The 6,000-nt window shown below is 38.9% G+C and overlaps 1 protein-coding gene across 1 annotated transcript in view; it reads right to left on the bottom strand.

Moving 5' to 3' along the window:
- Positions 1–645: 645 nt before the first annotated feature.
- Positions 646–6,000, bottom strand: part of LOC131678422 (chaoptin-like) — a 190,879-nt gene continuing 185,524 nt past the window's right edge. The window contains exon 4 of the mRNA XM_058958573.1: positions 646–6,000. This exon is cut by the window's right edge and continues 39,817 nt beyond it. The gene's annotated coding sequence lies outside the window, so the exon portion shown is untranslated.

Below are 6,000 nucleotides of genomic sequence, written 5' to 3'. Positions count from 1 at the left end.
GGTTTTGGGCCGTTGTACCTAATCTTCTAGTAATATAGGAAACGTGCAAATTTACCCAATTACAACGGTGATTTTAACGAATAATAAAATGTGTCAGGTTATTGAAATTTGCGAAGAGTTTCTCAGTCAAACAAAGGTTGCGCAAATATGTGAAAAACGTGCATCTTCAATCGGTTCCTTAAGTGCGTCTCGCATGCATCCCGGAAACATCCGGTCACTTTACCGTAGGGGCACTGCTAGAACACAAGGCTCATTTCTGACTCACCGGCTTTACTAGAGTGAGTCAACATCCATGCTAGATCTAGAACGTTACGCAGAAACATTTTTCTGAGAGTCAATTTTCGACGGCACTAATCACGCAGCTAAAGAATGATGCCATCACGGAATTACAATAACTCTTGAATCGCGCTACTTGTTGGCATTCGGACTTGAGCCTAGTAGTGCAGTTTTTTGGAAGTAATTAGTTGAAGTTTCCACCATTTCGATCGATTCCGGCATGTCGATGGGTGTTTTAATTTTTTTTTATAAAAGATGCTTCTATGTTTAAAAGATACTTAGCCCCGTCGTAGCTTTCAACAAAAATGACATGACAAATCCACGTGAAATGCCTCGTGCATGCATACTTGCGAATAGTGCTATTGACGCATGTCTTCTATCCGCCATAAAAACTCGAGATATTTATGGTGTCGCAGTCTATGACTGTTGATAACATAAACAAGAAATGTGTCTAATGTTCGGCATATTTGCGGTATAATGAACCATTGCCTTCTGATGACTTCAAGAGGGTTGTATTATGCTGGGGCAGATACGGGTTTCCACTCATATTCGGTGGTGCAAAGTCCCACCACATAATTTGGGACAGTTCAGATTTCAATTTGAGAGGCACAGAATTAATGGGATACTTAAGTCGTGCAAATCTGTACATACATAGGGGAGCCCGGGGCTAGTTGGCGGTTGGGGTAAGTTGGCGGAACGCCCTTTTCTCCGTTTCTATTAGACATAAAGCACTGTCTCTCGTTGTGTACCTCAAGTAATGCGAAACGCATTATCCAAGGTGTTTTTGTTGCGAAACATTATGTTTTGTAGAAGCTGTGGACGATACTGTATTTTTGAACATACTTTGTAAATTTTCTTAATTTTAAACATTTTGTGTTATTTAAGATGGTTTTCAATAGGGTTCGCAGTACCGACCCTTTTTGGCGAGAACCGTACTACGGTACTGAAGCCCTCAGTACCGGTAAAGTACCAGTACTCGAATATTTAAATAAAAAAATAAAAAAAAGCTTTAAACTGAAATTGAATGCTCAAACTGATGATCTTATTCTCTGATGATTGATTTGTACTGATCAAAAATTATGTTAATTATTTTTAATTTCTTCGGAATGGCAAGACTAATTTCACAGAAGTTATTTTTCGTATAGGGCACCTTCTTTTATTTCGAAATCTAGGCCACTTTGAAATCAATAACTGCTAAGTGGTGCGACTTTCGTCGACTTGAACAGATGGTAAATGTATGAAACCCTTTTAACAACAATAAATCAAAGCGAGAATGGCAGTAAATCCGAGCAGGTTAATCGCATTCCCTCTCTTGCTTTTCTGAAAATTGGTTTCGACCTTTTTGTCGTTTGCTTGCTATTCTCTAATGCATATCAAGGCTCCTTGCTGTCCTGTAAACTATGGAGTTTTGCTGGATTTTCCGATCACCAATAATTACAAATCGCCCCATTTGAAGCAGATCATCAAGTTTATAGCTGTTAGCTACTAAATCGCTGTTCGTTCTTTTATAGATAAAGGTTTAAGAGCAAACCAAATACAGACATGACTTAGACCATAGTCTTATTACGCGCAACCCAGTGAATAATGGAAACCAATCAAAATGTCGCTAATAAAACTTTAACTTCTAGAATTATTAGGATGATGGCTCCACCTCATTCCCACACAAAGGTGTTATCTCACCGATTTATCTAGAAGGCAAATTAGTATAATTAAACGTTATCTTGCAGACCGATATGTTGAAACAGATCCCCCTGTAGAGTTAACATATTTGTCATAAAAAATTGTATAGTACCGAAAATACCGGTACTGGCTTTTATTCAGTACCGGTATTACGGTACCAAAAATGGATCGGTATTCCCGGAATTTTCGGTACCGGTATTACCGGTACCACAACCCTGGTTTTCAATCTATTCCCCGAAAGATTATATTTTTCGATAGTGCGTGAAAAGAGCTTTCAGCATCCGTATAGATATTATACCTATTCATACCCAAAAGTAATTTTTTAAATCCTTTTTATAAAATATGCGGTTGGGGTAAGTTGGCGGTACTATTTCTAATGCAAAAATAGTCATCATAGATTTTCATTTCTGGAATTCACTCCAAAGTAAGAGAAAATTTTTCTTGTGTCTCTCGTCAATGGAGGTGGCATTTATTTCAGCCAATCGCCAAGAATTGCGAAAATTTGCTTTTGAATATGGAGTACGCGTCGAAGTCAAAATGACGGGGTATTGAGACTGAAATATAATGAAAAGTATCGAATACTATACAGTTTAATTGAAAAGACAATCTCATATGGACCACTTATGTAATTCTATTTCCATTAGATGGCTTATTTTCTGGCAGTCCGCCAACTTACCCCGAGGCTGGGGTAAGTTGGCGGCTTTTCCGTGTCACATATTTTTGTCTCTAGAAAAGAAGACAACGTATCAAACATTTTAATAAAATTCAGAGATGTTGCCAACAGTCTACCCTTTCATGCAACGTGTTCTATTTAGCAAGATCTACTAAAATCAAAGCGGTAAAAAATGAAAACTGAAAACACCGCCAACTAGCCCCGGTCTCCCCTAATGTAGGAAATCGCCCAACATTTGCACAAGCTGACAGAGAAGAGGTGTTAGATGTAACTCTCTGGTCTGACGGTATTACGCATGAGTTTACAAACTGGCTCGTAACCGACGAGCTCAAACCATCGTTATCTGGTTATAAGTAGATCGTCTTTGATCATTCAAACGTCTTGCTCGATATCGTCATATATCGTAATCCCAAATCTACGAATCTACGACCTCTACGAAGAGTGCTCGGCGACTAGGTATCACAGTGATTTACCAACGATTGAATCTCCAAGTGACTTGGATGAGGTCGTGGATAAAACAGACTTACTCGTATTAGCAGCATAGCAATAGGCTTATCCACTTCGAGTTCTGTATGCTTCTAGAGGAAGCTCTTGATGGAATGACGAAGATGTACTACTCAACTGTCTTTTTGACACATACTATCTAGGCTGTACGGAACCATCACCGACGACTGCCCCTTAGTTCTTTTCAGGTAGTTCTGATTCTTGGGTATTCGCTCCTAGAATTGTGACAATCGAAGCGATCATACGGGCTATTCAAAGTTTTGCTTCGTATAAGTCTCCGGGAAAACATGAAATCATTCCAGTTTTATTTCAAAGAGGATATGAACACTTAAAGCATCTTTTAAAAAAGTTCTTACTTGTAGTCTTGCAACAGGATATAGACCATTAGCGCTGCGGAAAGTAATTGTAAAATTCCTTTCCCAAGGTGGCCTCATAGCTGTACAAGGAAGTGAGCTTCAGACCGATCAGTCCGTCATCTTTCCTTCTCAAATCAGCGGAATGTTCAATCGACCACTACATTCGGGATGTCAGCTAGGGTGAGCGTTGTAACTTGCATATCAACGGGGAAAGTCTATCACCACCTTGTTGCGCAATGTTATCTACAACATTGAAACAGCCTTTCGCAAAACAATCAAACTAAGGAGTTTTATCATGACATTGAAAGTGCTTCTGATAACGTGCCTTTTGGGTCAATTTTGGAAGCAGTACGACATCATGGACTACCTTGATATATCACTAACTGGATACCCAGCAGCCGACGCCTGTGCTCATTGTTAAAACAAGTAGAGATAAGGAAACTATGTGTCTGCGGATGTCCTCAAGATGGTATGCTGTCACTAATTCAATGCAACCTTGTTGACGATGGCTTGTTAAGGAAACTTAATGAGATCGGGTTTCCAAGATATGGTTTCGCCGATGAGTATCATATAACGATCCCCGATATTTACCTCAACACAATTTTTGATGTGATTTCAGGGCCGTCTTAAGATTAAGTGGGGCACCTGGGCACTCTTGAGTTAGGGGGCCCCCATAATTGAACAAGTATAAACAGCTGTAATAGAAGGATGATCAAAAACGATTCCCCGCATTACGGACATGCAACCCTGAGACTCTTTTCAAAATTTGAGCCAATTCTGTCAACCGTGTTCAAATTATTTAAAAAAAGAAGCATTCGAAATATACGGAGAACAAAGACGATTCCAGATTTCCACAACCACGGGTCGTTGCCGATGCCCCAATATCGTCAAAAACGAATTGAGTACATCTTGAAAAGTTATTTGTTTTTCTGGCCGATCTGCCCAATGGTGACAAACGGCCTAACACACTATATCGTCGCTGTTGTGCTATCTTATGACAAACGCCATTTTGGGGTGAACTGAGTTAGATATGCCATGATTCCATGATATGCCATGATTCTAATGGATCCGACTTCCGGTTCCGGAATTACAGGGTGATAAGTACGAACACGCAGAAAATGTCGATTTTAATAAATTCAGCAATGAATGTATAAAGGTGAAAAATTTTCCAAAATATGACCACAACTGCTTCGATTTGTAGTATTAGGTCACTAACATCCATTCAAAGTCTATTTGGCCACATTGGCCACCATCCTCGGTTCCGGAAGCCCCGGCGGAAGTATCTAAATTCAGAATAACAGTCACATCGGTTTCTCGGAGATGGCTAGACCGATTCGACTAAACTTGGCAGGTATTGCGTCCCCGTAAATGGCTATTTAATTTCATCCCGATCCGACTTCCGGTTCCGGAGTTACAGGTTGTGGCGTGCGACCACATAGCAAATTGTGATTCAAACCGATACTCCGATGAAAGCAAAAAAAGTAAAAATTTCGCTAAAATGTCTCTCAAACAACTTAAATTTGCTGTTCTAGGTCACCGACGGCCAACCAAACATTCGTTGACTACATTGACCACCATAGACGGTTCCGGAAGTGCCCGGGAAAAGCGGCCATCTTTCAAAATTTACGAACTCACATCAGTTTCCCTGAAATGGTTGGGCCGATTTTCACAAACTTAGTCCCAAATGATAGCTATAATATCCCCACAGATGTCTATAAAATTTCGTACGGATCGCTTATATGGGTCCGGAAATATAGACTAAATCGTCCGGTCACATATGAAATTCCCATATAAGCCGGAACTCAATTTTTTTTCAAAGGGGGGACCCCATGAAATTTCAGAAATCGAATTCGTATTTTTGATGCCAAACATCTTTAAAATGCATGAAACGTCGAGATTTTATGTTATCTCGGAAATTTTTTTTTTATGAAAATCGACTTTTTGGGACTTTGCCGATTTCGCACCTTTTTCAGTTCAATATTACCGTGGATTTTTTTTCTTTTTCAAAATTTTAGAACTCGAATAATGATTTATTTTCCGGTATATAGTTGTCATGTGATGTATAATAATAAAATGTAATATATGCATTTAAAAGTTTTTAATGAATATAAACAACGCACACATTCTCGTGATTCATGATTGAGAAAGGCACAATTGCACCGCTAGGTGGATTAAAATAGGTTTTTTTTCTGGGAATGGTTGGCTTATATTTTCAACATTATTGAACAAATTTCCTATTGAGATTTCCACTAGTTTTGGAAAGTATACCGAAATGTAGTGATGGATTATGCAAGAAGACTATTTGTTTCGTCTAGTCGCCTATCAACACAAACATTGTATGATATATATTGTCTCTAAATTGTTAATGGAACCATCTTTTGTTTATTGTTTTTCCCGAATAAAAGAGGAAAACTGGGAAAACTTTGTGTTCCAATACTATCATTTTGTAACCTGATATTGCTGCTATCGCATGGAAAAGTATAATATCGCACATAGCTATCTATAGCACAT

The sequence above is a fragment of the Topomyia yanbarensis genome, chromosome 2 (genome assembly GCF_030247195.1).
Source record: "Topomyia yanbarensis strain Yona2022 chromosome 2, ASM3024719v1, whole genome shotgun sequence".
Lineage (NCBI taxonomy): Eukaryota > Metazoa > Arthropoda > Insecta > Diptera > Culicidae > Topomyia > Topomyia yanbarensis.
The sequence above is the reverse complement of the archived record's forward strand: the minus strand, read 5'-3'. Positions and strand labels throughout refer to the sequence as shown.